This window comes from Protopterus annectens, chromosome 1.part2, assembly GCF_019279795.1.
Source record: "Protopterus annectens isolate FY-2018-M chromosome 1.part2, PAN1.0, whole genome shotgun sequence".
NCBI lineage: Eukaryota > Metazoa > Chordata > Ceratodontiformes > Protopteridae > Protopterus > Protopterus annectens.
The window spans coordinates 957,033,051-957,047,456 of record NC_056727.1 but is presented as its reverse complement, the minus strand read 5'-3'; the positions used below and the strand labels follow the sequence as shown (position 1 = coordinate 957,047,456).

Sequence of the window (14,406 nt, the reverse complement as noted above, 5' to 3'; positions counted from 1 at the left end):
AATTTTCAAATTAAACAGTGAGAAATAGGAATAATTGTTGCCTTGTTGACATGCTGTGACAAAGTTTTTCTACAACATAGCTGACATGTTGTGGAGTGTTCTATTAGAATAGATCTATTTAAAATTAGCATAGATCAGTGGTTTGGGAAGAGAGTTAACACACACACACACGTTTCAAAGACTTCCATTTATGCTGTGAGTTTGATAGCATTTACAATGAACATTGAATTTTGGAGTTTGGAAGTGGTACAGGGTACTTGTCCTGTGGAAATTCCAGACCCCATTCCTCCTAATCCCTCCCACTAGCTGGCTGGCTAGTGCAAAGTGTCTGCTTAAATGAGGAATGATACGAGTGCTACCACCCACATCATCCCTGATTCAGAGGCACATGTATCACTTAACTATGTAGGACTGCTCTGACCTCTTCCACAGGCAATCATCTGTTGTCCAGTGGGTGTTACTAATGTGGTTGGCTATGCTGTCTACCCCCTCCCCCAGTGGATGAGCTGGTGTCGGCCATTCAAAACCATCCTTCCCTGAACTTCCAAGATGGCTGCACATTGAGTAACAGCTTAACTCTAGTTTTCCTAGTGAGAAAACAAACTCAACAGAGAAGGCCAGTAGACTTTTGTGTTTATGGGTAAATTTCAGTAACTGGCTAGTAAGTGTACTGCCTAGATGCCAGGAGAAAGAAATGTAGAGCATCTGCAAAAAAAAAATCAGCTACAAAAAGTGAGGAAGAAACACTTACTTGAGGCAACCTCTGCAGCTGTTCAGCAAAAATAAACGAAACACTGATGGCAATGCATCTTCCAGACATGACTTCAGTAACCTCCAGGAAGATACAAGACAACTGCACACAGACCTGGTTAAAATAAATGAAACACTAATGGAGTACATCAACACAAATAATAGAAGGCTGGAAAAAAATAGAGAAAGCTTTGAACAGATCTTTAGATGAGATGATAAAGCTGCAAATTCAGAGGCTGAAATGAAAAGGCTGGCTGAATATGAGGCTGGCAACTTCAGGGACTCAAAAAGCACACAGATCACAAACCAAGAAACACGGGTCGGAGAATGCCTTGCCACTCAGCACTGTTGAGATAAAACTATGAGAGCCAAAAGATAACTGCCAATGTTGCTCACAGGAAAAAAATCTGGCATCTGATGTTTGAAGAAGTCTTGCTATCAGCAGGACAAAAAGCACTTCGCAATAAATCTTTTTTCCTTTAATAGTAAAGATGCAACCTTACCAGCAGGCGGAGCTGATTCTGAAAAGACTGTAGCAGAAAGACAAAATACTAAAAGTGGGAGACAGCAGAGTGTTTGTGAAGAATGATTAGTCATTGTACACCAGGCAGAAGAAGAGTGAATTCCTTCCACTATTCAGGGAATGTCGAAACGCAGGTGTGAGATTCAAACTGCTGTATCCAGCTGTCTTCAAGGTATTCTTCTCTGAAGGGACATAATTTTTTGATGAAATACATGCTAAGGAGGAAATACAGAAGTTTGTCAAAACGTGAGCTGTGAAACAGAAGGAGATTCTGATGCTGCTTGTTCTGGTAATAAAGACTGCAGCGACACTGTACCTGCAAAACCTTTACCCCTGTTTCAATGGACAAGGTTGGAGAGAAGGAAGGGAGTATGAGAGCTGACTAGAAAAATTGAGAGTACATTGGAAATAAACAAATGGAAAATAAATAAATGAAGCAGAAACGAGATTTGGGAGCTGGAGATGAACAGTAGTAAAACCAGTAATGTAGTGTGAGATTACAGTGTAATAATTATATATGTGAAATATTCCAGAACAAGAAAATCTGGAAATATTGGACTTTTTCAGAATCTGTTGGACTTTTGGGCGACTCTGAAGTATATGCCATACTTCGTCATTCATGTTCGGAAAATGCCTTGGGGAGAGAAGAGAGGGAAGAAAGTTAACTGTAAGTAAAGAAAACCTTTTTTTTCTTAATAGTACTATTTTTGTGGTATATGGTTTTCTTTGCATGCTATAAAGTAAAGTTTTCTCAGTTGTTTTTAAGTGTATTAGGTATTAGGGATTGTAAGTGGGTGTTGTTCTTTTTTCCTTTCTTTCTCTCTCCTTGTTCAGTTTTAAGAAATGTAGGCACTGCAATGTAAAAAAAAAAAAAAAAAAAAGCCTGGTTAAAAGAACATGACAAAAGCAAAATTAATGTGCTTTTTGTCATTCTTGCATATGGGAATGACTGGATTAAGGACCTTGGATTGATTTAGTAGCAAGTAAATGAAAAAAGAATATTGAATATTATGAGACTTTTTTAGCAAATGAATGTATGTTTAGTAGCAATTCTGTATCTGGCAGTCGTATCTCAATGGAAACGATCTGAAAGAGAGAAATTGACAGGTTTTCATGTCTCCACATAGGCAATCTGATAATGAGAAGCTGGCTGGTTCTCAGATATTGGTTACAGTCTGATGGAGAGCCATTGGCTGGAGAAAAAAAGAAGCTGGCTAGAAGATGATGATGTCCTCGGAAAGCATTTGGGAGCTCTCTCACCTGGGAGAGCTGTAAAGACATGACAAAACCAGTTAGCACTTAGTAGAAGCACAGGCTGCATCATGTTTCTTAGCATGGATAACTTTTTCTTAGGTTAACTCAGTTCTGTAAGTCTGTGTGTGACTCTCAGTTTTGGGACACTTGTTCCTATTAGGAGGGTAAAACTTCAATATTTGAAGATGTACATAGTTTTGTGTGTTACTGTTAAATTAATAGTTTTTTTTTGGGGGGGGGTTGTGAGGGTTTTCAATAAAACAAAAAGTTGTAAGATGTAATATAGGCTCAAATGGATATGACAAGAAACAACTATGTAAAAGTTCAACCTGCCAAACAGTGCTTGTAACACAAAAGCTGGAACTAGACATTTAACAAAAAATGCACCATACATAAGAGGTGGGAATAATAATGTTTAATACAACGATACTTTCTTTCATGTCTCTAAATGTCAGTGGTCGCACAGATAAATACAAAAAAGAAAGACTAGTGAACTATATTAAAAAATGTAGAGTGCAAATAGTCATGTTACAGGAGAGACACTTGGAAAGAACTGAACATGTGAATTTGATAAATGTTTTCAGGATGGTTATTCAGTAGAAAGTCTGGGGCAAAGGGAAAAGAGCAGTACTTATATTAATTGCAGGAGGAGTGCCAGTAATGATAGAAAATGTTTTTAAAAAAAGATGATAATGGCAGATTTTAGTGCTAAAGGGCTACTGGCAAGGGAGGAGGAGGATTATACTGGCATATATTTATATTCCACCTAAAACTGCTATAATGGAGCTTAAGAAAATTCTTATAGTTTGGGGCTGGAATTTGATTTTCAGCAGTGAAGATGTCTTGGGGTCCCAGAAGGGAAATTATAACAAAGGAGGGTAGGTTTTTGAAGAACTTTATGAAGTTATTTGGCATGGAATCAATGTGAATTCAATAGTAGTAGTTTGGAATGAATTTACATATTCCCCAAGATATAACAACTGGGCTAGGCTAGACATAATTTACATTTCACAGGAACGTTTGCATGTAATTTAAGGTCTTAATACTCCCCCAGTAACTATTTCAGATCATCTGCCAGGAATTAAAATAAAAACACAGGGTTATGAATTAAAAATGAGACACTGTCATTTTCCCACCTACCTGTTGAAAAGAGAGGAAATTAAGAAATGGGTAGTGGAGATTATTCAGGAGCTATTCGAGAGAATAGGAATTACTTCTGAATAGATAAAATTAGGGTGGATTTTAAAAATAGGGTGGAAATAAAAGACAGGGAGCTATGGTTAAGAAGTAACAAGAATTATTTATAGGGACTGACAAATGTTAAAGTATTGCAGAATAGGTGGAATCTCACGGAACAAGAGGAGGGTCATCTGCAGAATGCTAAGCAGAAAATAAGGGATTATCTTGATAATATGCATGAGTTTAGAAAGATTGTTAAGCAACTGTTTTTTGATGATAAGCCTAGAGCACAAAAACCTTTGGCACAATGACTCGGGCAACAAAGTAGAAAGGTCTGTCTCCAAACTTAGGGAGCCTATAACAAGGAAGGTAAAAAGAGATCCTGTAGAGATATTAGAAATATTTCAGAAATTCCGTGAAAGTCTATATAAAGCAGAGAAATATGGAAATCAAGAAAAGATACAAGTGGAAATGTTTATGGAAGAATTAAATGTCATTTTAGAGGTAGGTGAGGCTCAATTACTAACAGGATAGGAGGAGATGAGATAAAACTTGTGATGTATAACCAAGCTAGAAGAAAGTCCAGAGGAGTAGATGGTACTCCTGTGGAAGTTTGGAAGCTAGGAAGGAAAAAACTGATAAAGATCTTGAAGGTTTTGTTTTGAGTATTTCAAGAGAAGTACCAACATCCTGGAAGAAGGCAGTGGTAGCTGTAATACCTAAAGAGGGTAAAGATAGATCAGATCCAGCTTCATACAAGCCAATTTCAGTACTAAACCATGATTATAAAGTGTTCATGTCTGTAATGGCTAAAAGAATGGCAAAAGTAATGCCAAAATTGATGCATGTAGATCAGTGTGGTTTTGTGGAGGGGAGGCAAACATTCGAGAACATTAACAGAATATTGATCCAGAGGGAAACAGAATGTAAGAAAATGATTGTTGTTTGTGGGTCTTGATGCAGAGAAAGCATCTGACAGAGTAAGCTGGAACTTTGAGCAGGACAATGGAAGCATTTGCATTTTCTGAAAAATGCATAAGGTTATTTAGGAGGATATATGAGGGATCGGAGGCACAAGTTAAAGTGGGTGGGGTCCCCTCTGAAAATTTCTGCTTGAGCAGAGGAACCAGGTAGGGGTGTCCACTTTCCCTTTTATTTGCATTATATTTAGAACCAGTGGCAAAGAAAATAGGGGACTCAGAAATTCCAGGATGTAATTGGTATGGTAATCAAGAAAAGCTAGCTCTATTTGCAGATATTATTTTATACCTCTCAAAATCAGAGAGACATTATGGTGGTGTGGAACATTTTGAGACTGTTTAAAATCTTTTTGGGATACAAAATTAATGAAGTTAAAACAAAGGGCAGTAGCAGTAAATTATGTACCCACATATGAATTGGTTCAGCAATATCCATAATTATGAGGACATGATAAAATGAAGTATTTGTGTGTATGAATTAAAAATGATTCTGGTGTAGCAGCTAAGAATATGTGGGAAGAGACTAAACAAACAAAAGATAATACAAAAACTGAGAAAATGGAAGCTTTGTGATATGGATAGTAAGCTACAAACGGTTAAAATGTTTTTAGTCCCATTAGTTTTATACAAAGGTCAGGCATATTTTTATCAACCAGAGGAGAAGTTGTGGATAGCAATTAATAAAGAGCTGAAGATTTTATCTGGGAAGGGAAGACGGCAAGAGTCAAGTGGGATAAGCTGATTCATCTGGACGGATTGAGATTACCCGATTTGAAAGGTTATTTTAGAGCTACACAGTTAAGGCCTCCTACACATAGCACACACAGTAAAGTATAATTCAAAGTGGAAATGGATGATACAATGGGGGGAAGCTCAAGAAGCAAGGAGAGATTGGGTTTTTGGATGCAGGCCTTTAAGGAGAGTAACAGTGGTCATACAGAATATTATATCTGTAAAGTAGCAGAAAGTATCCAAAGAAGTAAGCCAACATGGGAATGGAGAAGGATCCTGCCAATAGGGATGACTGCAATTAGGGATATAGACAATAGGCAAGAGGGGGCTGGAATTTATTGGAGAAAACTGGCAAAGGAACCAAGGTATTGGGAGCAAATAACTAGAGAGGGAAAGATAACAGGAAGGAAGATGCCAAGAATTTATTTGTACTGCAGATTACAGATTGCCTTCCCTAACAAGGATTGATATCAGAGTATAGGCAAAGAGAAAGAAGACCAGCACTGGTAGAGTTTTAGTAGAATCTAGAACAGAAGCTGCATTAAAAAGGAATAATTAGTAGAGCATATAAAATATTGCATGATAACTATAAGAATCGATCAGAGGAGATTAGAAAGGTTTGGAAAGTTTAATTGGATAAGCAAGTCACAAAGAAACAATGGGAGGATATATGTATGTCTCGATTTAGCATTTTTGCTTGGAAATGTTTACATAAATATTTTTATACACGAAGTAGATTCCAGATAATTTTTCCTCAGGTAGACAGCAAATGTTGGAGGTGTGACGGGGAAGAAAGAGGTGACTGGGACCATATTTTCAGGGAGTGCGTTGTTTGACAGACTTTAAGGATTCCCTGTGAGATACACTGTCGGAGATGCTGGGTGGGCAGATGGGTGTGACAAGGGAGATAATTTTTCTGAGCTGTGATACAGAATCAGAATTGCCTAGACATGGTTAAGGCCTTGTGCCTAATTATGGTGGCTGCCGAAAAAAGCAGTTACTAGAAAATGGAAATCAAAATCTAAACCAACTATACTACAAGTAATGTATATAGTAACAGAGAGAAAAGAACTGGAATTGAAATCTTTAGAAACGGGTAAGAGCAAACTACATGGGAAAAATGGGAATTGTGGGGACAAATACATACAAGGAGGAATGAGGTTTAAAAGAAGCCAGGGCTTGAATGAGCTTTGTAATGTTTACTGGAAATTATTGGGTAGATTAAAAGTGATGTATATTGATTGCAACTGGTAGTGTGTCAGTATGGTTTGTGATTGCGCTGGTGTGGTTTGTTTTCATTTATGTAAATGTATGATTGCCTGTGTAGTAAGTGATGGTTTAATAAACATGTTTGTTTAAAAAAGGTGCAGGAATTTAATACTTTATATAATTTTGCTTAGGTTATATGATATAGCAATAAATGTGAAGTATAATGTTTGTAAACATGAACTCAATAGTTTGATTGCTTTTATATAAATGTCAAAATGTAAATTTGCTTGTCACAAGTGATAATTCAGTAAAGGTGTTAGAAAAAAAAGACCACCCTTCCCTTTCTCTCCAGTGTCCATAGCACTAATCACACATGGAGCACCTGGATCAAAGTCAGGGCTGCATCCACTGTGCACCAAAGGGCCAAGCTGAGTCTGAATGTTCTGATGGAATTTGGAGAGACATAAGGAAGCAACCTCAGACCATAAATAAAACAGTTTGAAATGTGGGACATGGTGTACTGTGAAGGGGCTGACTGTGGAAAGGGGCTAGAATTGCCTTCATGGTATTGGCTGATAGAGTTGTCTTTGTAACATGTGACAGTACTTGTGTTAAGGATGTGTTATTCAAGGTTGTGTGAAGTCAAGACTGAAGGGGAGAAGCAATATTTTTTGTATTGATGGGTTGAGACTTAACAGAAATGATACCAAAAAAAAAATCTAAGGAAATGAAGATTAGATAGAGATTTGTTTGGACTGGAGGAAAATACAGTGTACAGCTGAAGTCATAGGGCAGACTGGTAAGAGTAAAAGAAGAGACAAGAACTGGAGTAAATTAATTTTTTTACACCAATCTGTATTGCAGGCACAGAGGGGTTTGTTGTTATATCTTGTGTACAGGATATTCACACTATAGCAGTAACAAATTATATGCAACCCTCTAAACTCAGAAATGGAACATGGTGGTGTCCTAAGGACATATTGTTTGAAACTGCAATACAGAACTGGAAAGACAATATTTTTGAAGAAGATGAAAATGTTGGCCAGATATTCACCTGCATGTGGCATAGAGGGAAAATCCCTGACTACAGCCTAGGCAATCCATTTTCCCAGAGGCAGTGATGCAAGAGGTAGCAAGCTTGCCTTTGATGCAAAAGGCTGTGGGTTGTATCCCCACACCAGATTGCTGACAGTGCAGTGCAGCGTAAAGGAGGGGGGGTGGGATGCACTCCTGATTGATCTGTCCTTCTGATGAAAAAAAACTGAGGCACCATCTGCTTGAGTTGGTGGTAACTCAGAGGTAGATGTAAAAGATCCCATGGCACCTTATCAAATAGTGTAGTGGAAGTTCCTCGGTGACCTGGCCAAATTTCCCATAGTAGTATAAATACCACCTCTCCCCTGAAAAGAGGCTGCTAGCTCAGTAGGACTAACCCATTCAATGAAATATAAAGTAAAAATAAAAAATTGAGTTTGCAGGCAGTAAGGATGGGTATATGCCCATCCTTAATGGGGGAAGATAGTTGTTACCAATCAATTCTTACCTCCTACCCAGACAGTCTCTCGTCTAGAGAGCAAAGGCTTGCTGTGATTTGGGGAACTGGAGCAGGGAAGTTGCAAGCATAACCACTCAGGCCTGTAATGGTAGCTCTTGTTGGCACATGTGGATGAGCACACTTGGGTGGACAGAAGGGCAAAGGCAGACCTTGCAGTGATGCAGGTGCTCATGTGTTCTCCGGGGGGGGGGGGTTACTTCATAAATTAAAAATGCTGTTATTGCCATGATGCTGGCAAGAGCACAAAATACCCTCATGACCGCCTGGAGGACAGCACCCTCAAACAGCTCGGTGTCAAAAGGGAGGCTTGATGGTCAGCAGACATGGGGCAGAAATCAAAAAGGCACCTGCTGTAGGTGAATGTGTACCTTCAAAGAAATTCCAAATAGGAATAACACAAACTACATATTGCAGCGAGAGAATCTGAAGAACTTTGTAGAAAAGAAATTCTAGAATATTTACTGTTTTGATTAAGAATCTGTCTACTTGTTGGTCAGAACCCTGGAAAGTTAATTACATGGACATTAAGTCTGAATTTTTTTCAAGTTGTAGAACTCTCTCATGGTATTAGTCTTGTCCCACCTCCTGAGGCAAGAAGTGTTTATGGTGTGGCAAAAGTATTACTCTACTGGTATAACAGTGGAAAACATAATTAAGTCAGAAGGGTAATCTTAAAGGGTGAACCTGTTGTGCTCTACTGCCTATGAGAGAGCAATAACTTTACTACTCACAGTTTTTGCCTCTTCAGTTTTTCCCTACCTGAAGGCTACCCTTCAGGCTGGCCATGAAGATCATGGACACTTTTATGACTGCTTGGACTTTGCTACTTCTTATGGAATATTGTTGGTACAGTAAGACCACTGCATAAAAAAAAATCTTCATTCATTCTTCACAGTATCATGAATAGCATTTCAGTGGGATGCATCCCTTACCTAGATGGACTAACTTAGAAAATAGGGCAGTGTGTCAGGATTTCAAAGCATGCTTCCTGGTTGGTATCCAGCATAGAGCATGCCAGTGTAAAGACTATTCGTGAAACAAGCAAGGCTGTTCAGAAAATGCTTCCTACAAAAGTATCTTTACAGTTTCACCCCCTTGCAGAAGAATGAATCTATGAAACTGTTTTTCTTTAGTCGTGCTTTGCATGGAAGCCTAGCTGATGGTGACACTTGAGAGGGGATAGTTGCTTGATTTGATCAGAGAGCAAGGAAAAATCTTACCTTCCTCTCTGTGTTAGCATCAGCAATTATTTTGGAGAAGTTCTTGTTAGTAGCCTTGACAGAGCACACTTTGTGACTATGCTCTATTCTGTACTCGCACTTGGTGACCCAGAGCATGACACCATTCAAATAATCTGTGTCACAGATAACTCTTCTTTGGTTGAGACAATTGAATCTTAAAAATCCTGTTACAGGAAAAAAAAAGGCTCCACTTAGAAATCAGTGGAATAAAATAATTCAAACCCAGAGAATTCACAGTATCCTGTGGCGACCTGGTCAGCTACAGAAATGTTGCTGGTAAACTACATTATTAAAAAACAGATTTACTCCCTTGGGCCACTAAAGGAACAGGGTATATTGATTATTAAATCTGTGCTGTTTTTCTGCTTGTTTGCTTTACAGAGTGATAGGAATATTAAATGTTCTGTTTCTATGTTTGTTTGGGACTTTTACAACAGTATTTGTTTTTTTGTGGGAGATTTTTATTGGAATTATTTATAATTGGAACCTGCTACATGAACTTATTTACATATGACTCTTAGAAAAGCCTACCAAGCAGGTATGATTCTATAGAATGCTGTATTGTCTGTTGGCAGCATCAGGAACTCCCAGAATGGATGCTGATAGTCACTGTTTAGCTTCCTTCAACATATAATTGAAGGATGGAGGGAACTCTCTTTAATTGTGTATGATCTTATAGGCCTTGTTAGTAATAGGGACATTCCTGGGAAATACCTTAAAATGCTACTGTGCTGAACCAAGTCTGACATATCAGTCTTGATAACCTGCTGTAGGATTTTTTTTTAAGAGTTTCTCTTGAGTAATGTCATAACTGTAATTTACAAAATGTACTTGTAAATGACAAACCATAAAAAGACTGAGCCTGATTTTAATACCGTTTGTTTTGCTTTTTTTTAACAGGATACAGCATGCCTGAATGACATCGGATGCATGTGCCCCAGTTGCTTACATGCTACTCTTGTAGCTGTTCGGACAATCATAGCTTTGCACCATCTGAGTGTACACTCAGAACTTAAGAACAGGTTTTAATGTACTGTGAACTTCTTTTATTTAAATTAATTTATAAAAATAAGTACAATTTGAATGAAACTGAAGAAACTACAGCTTTTGGAGCATGTTTCTTTATGGCCAACTCAGTGATTTTGCCATTCATTCTACAAGGAAGAGTTGCACTTCCTTTTGAGATACTTAGATTAACAGTTTGGCAAGCATATTCATATTTGATGTGGAATCTGTTTTGAATCTTGATGTTTGCCATTGTTTCACTTTGAAAATCACATCAGAATCAAGAAATAAAGCTACCGTTTTATTATATTTTTGGAGTCTGTGTTTTCTAAGAATGCTGAGTATTAGTTCTTGATCCAAAGTTTTGTGTTGAATCATAAACTGCCTAACAACAGAGCACCGATTCTCCTCCTCCATCTTTAATAAATGTCTACACCTCTTTCACTTAGTCACAGGTAAGCTACATGATGTGTAGTCTGTGTGAAATGTATTCATTTGCTTCACAGTAGAAGGAAACATCAAGCCCACTTCCTTTATCTTTTAAGTGTATTTAATTAATCTACCTTGCCTTTATCCTTACTTTCTGTTTCATTGTTTCTGCACCTGACCCAATGCCATCTGATAGACTTTCCAGATTCCCTCTGTGGTGTTGCACATACCAGCTCACAGCTTTCACTGGGGAAAAAAGTACTTTCACAAGTACCAGTAGTAGTGGGTCCTACAGTCTGCTGCTAGTATCTCTAGCTTTCCTGTTCAGAATGATCCTTTCATAGCTTTCTGACCAGATCTTGTGCATTTATGTCATGTCCTTTTGTATCCTCAGGTCTGTACAGAGCAGATATCCATCTCCTTTAGTCCCTGGTCATATTCTTTTCGTCTGTAGCCCATGCACTCCTCAGGTGGCTTTACTCTGGATTCCTTGCAGCTACCTGATGTCCCTCTCCTTGTGTGAACTTAAGAACTGCACACAGTATTCAAGGTTTGTCTTTTTCCTGCTCCATTGTCATGAGTTCCACTCCCCAAATGATATTGTGGTTATTTTGGTGAAATTCAGTGAACTTCACCACTTTTCTTTCCACTTAAGCTTATTTGAATCCTTCTTTAGACTCCCCCATCAAAAAATCAAGTGCTTTGTAACTGGAGAAGTTGATTCTATTTTCCATTCCTTCAGATCTACCTGGAAAATGCACTGAAGATTAGTGGACCCAAGACAAACTTCTGCTATACTCCAGTAGCACTGTCATTTTTCCTGACAGTATCTCTGTCTTACTGTAATCATCCATCCAGCATTCCATTTCCTCACTCCTGAACCTACCCTGCTCTTCCTCAGTTTTCTTAGCAGCCAGTTGTGTGAGACCAAGTCAGAGATCCCAAAGAAGTTCAGGCAGAGACTGCATGCAATGCTTCTCTGTCAAGTTTTTCTGTAAGCTAGTCACAAAACTTGAGGCAGGTTGATTGACACCTTCTTATTGCTATGAACCCATGTCTGTGGTTGTCTCAAAGATTTTTGTCTTCTTAGAAGGTATCCAGCCTTTTCCTCAGGATTCTGTTCAAGGCTTCTCAGTGCTACTGCTGTTAGGCTGACAGGTCTGAAGCTCCCCATAGCTTTTCTACCCTCAGTCCCCCACTCACGTTGTACATGGAAATAACTTTTGCTGTCTTCCAGACCACAGATGCTTTTACACTGGCCATTAATATATTGAAGATTTCCGTCTGAGAATTTGCCATCGTACTGGCCAAGTTTATGAAGATGCCAGGAGGCATTCCACCTTGTCCTTGTGTATTGCCTTTCCTAAATTCAGCCAGTTCCTTCTATCCATCAAAACATAGAAAAATACTGGGTAAGCAATCAAAAGGGGAACAATAAGATGTCTAGCCATATACACCTTTATGTAGATAAGCATAAAAATTCTTATCACCCTTTTCAAGCACTTAGCAGTACTCGCCTCCCAAATCAAGCAGCAGCATGCATAATAACCCTCATGTAAATGTGTATCTACCCATCCAACCATCAAGACTAGCCTTAAAAGTAGCCAGAGCAGTACTTCATTTCACCTCTTATGGTAATTTATTCCATAGACTAGGAGTACACTGAGTTAGGAACTTGTCTCTCCATAAGTCTTTTAAATCTGTTGGTGGAGGTTTTTTTGGAGACATTGGTTTTGTGAAGAAATAGGCTGCCTAGTAGGACTGGGTATTTCATGGCTCAAAAAGTAAGAGACAGGTCAACTGTCAGTGACCTCTTGGCTGCTTGAGTATAAGGAGAATTTTGCTAATCTATTGGGGTGGCTGTAATTTTTTAGTTAGAAATTTTGGGGTCCTTTCCAGTTGAGCAATATGCTTGAATTTGTACATACCAAAGGGGCACTGTATTCGTTGACTGGTTTGATAACAGAAGAGTTACAGTGGTAGGATAATTTATTTGGATCTTGAAGATGTTCTCTTGGAAATTAATTGAGCCAGATAGAAGGATTTCCTGACTATGGTAGAAACCTGATGATTGAGTGAGAGTTCACCTAACCACCTAGGTCTGTTATGATCATATCTGTCCGAAGAGGAGTACCATTTATAATGTATGAGGTGGGCGCAAATTTTCTGCCAAATGCTACTTTGCTGCACTTTTTTCATTCAGTTTGAGACCTTTTTGATACACTGTGTATGTGGTTATTCCGGACATGGTTAGATCTGTTTTTGTATTGGTGGATGAGCAGATTATGTGGCCCATTTTTGTAGTCATCAGCAAACTTGGTCAACTGCATTTCTGGGATGTTCTCTTGATGTCTGCAGAATAAGTGAATGAGGAGGTGCAGGGTGAAGTGCAGGTGGGGTCTACGTTGGTAAGGAGCAAGTCAAGGATATTAGAGCCTGTAGTCGGTAGTTTTACATTTTGTTTAAGTGTATTGATATTAATGAACTCTAGGAAATGCTGAACATTAACTATTTTTAGAGGTGTATGTGTGCCAGTCAATGCTTGGGTAATTGAAGGCCCCTAGTAAGCAGATATTTGATTTAATATTTAACTCCTGAATGATGACGTGGTAATTTCTGTTCATCTTATTTATTCTGAAATTGTTAATGGGGGTAGAGTACTAATCCCATTGGACCTATTTCAGTCTAAGCCCCTTGATCTTTGGCTGACAATAATGGGGATCTGTAGCTAGCAATGAAGTAATAGTTGGATTTCTTAAGGGAGATTTGGATCTCCAGAAGCTCCAAGTTAGGTTTTTGGGGTCATTTGATATGAAGTAATGGTGTTTCTAACAAATATAGATACTTCCTCACAGTTACCCAAGGGTCTGAAAGCATGATAGGTGCTCAACTGTGGTATAGAGGAAGTGCCGTCGTTATGCTGAAACCACATCTCAGTACGTACACAAATAAGAATGTTTTTGAATTGCAGGAGGCTTTCAACTTCTGACATGCTTCTGCTTAGACTCCTAGCATTGAGTAGTGCCACCTTGATGTTTTCCAAATTTTAGTTTTCTATGTAGAAATGTTTTGTAAGGGAGCTGTACCTAAAAGTAGCACTATGGGGGGCAGCAAATGTTTAGCCAGTACAGGTTAGCCCTGGTATGACAGGTTACCATATCATCCCAAGCTGACACATACTGGGCCCCATTAGAATGACACCAACTCCTTAGCTGATTATCTTGTCTTTGTATGCAGGCATTATTCTTGGAGCCTCTTCTTTCTCTGCACTGCTGTCTGAACAGTCCTGCCTCTCATCCAGCATGCCACCCTTCCCTTACACTTACTGAAGCAAAACTATTTGTTCAGTGCCTTTTTTCCCAGTCTTCTGTAATTGATTTGCATCTCACCCCCACCTCCCATTATTTGCTTAGCTTGTTTAGGTTTGTTCCTCTCTTCCTCATTTCAGATTTGTATTTAAAAAGCCTTGCATTTCTTTTTGACCGTTTTTGCTAGCTCCCTTTCAGCTTCTATATCTTTGCTCTCCTGACTTCCTTTGTTAGCCTCCTA

General features: G+C 38.7%; 1 protein-coding gene across 1 annotated transcript in view; it reads left to right on the top strand.

The window, feature by feature from the left end:
* LOC122792187 (polyadenylate-binding protein 4-like) overlaps nt 1-10,737 on the top strand; it is a 1,135,653-nt gene extending 1,124,916 nt beyond the window's left edge. Inside the window, exon 15 of the mRNA XM_044059911.1 lies at nt 10,324-10,737. The gene's annotated coding sequence lies outside the window, so the exon portion shown is untranslated. The remainder of the gene's footprint in view (nt 1-10,323) is intronic.
* The last annotated feature ends 3,669 nt before the right edge of the window (nt 10,738-14,406 follow it).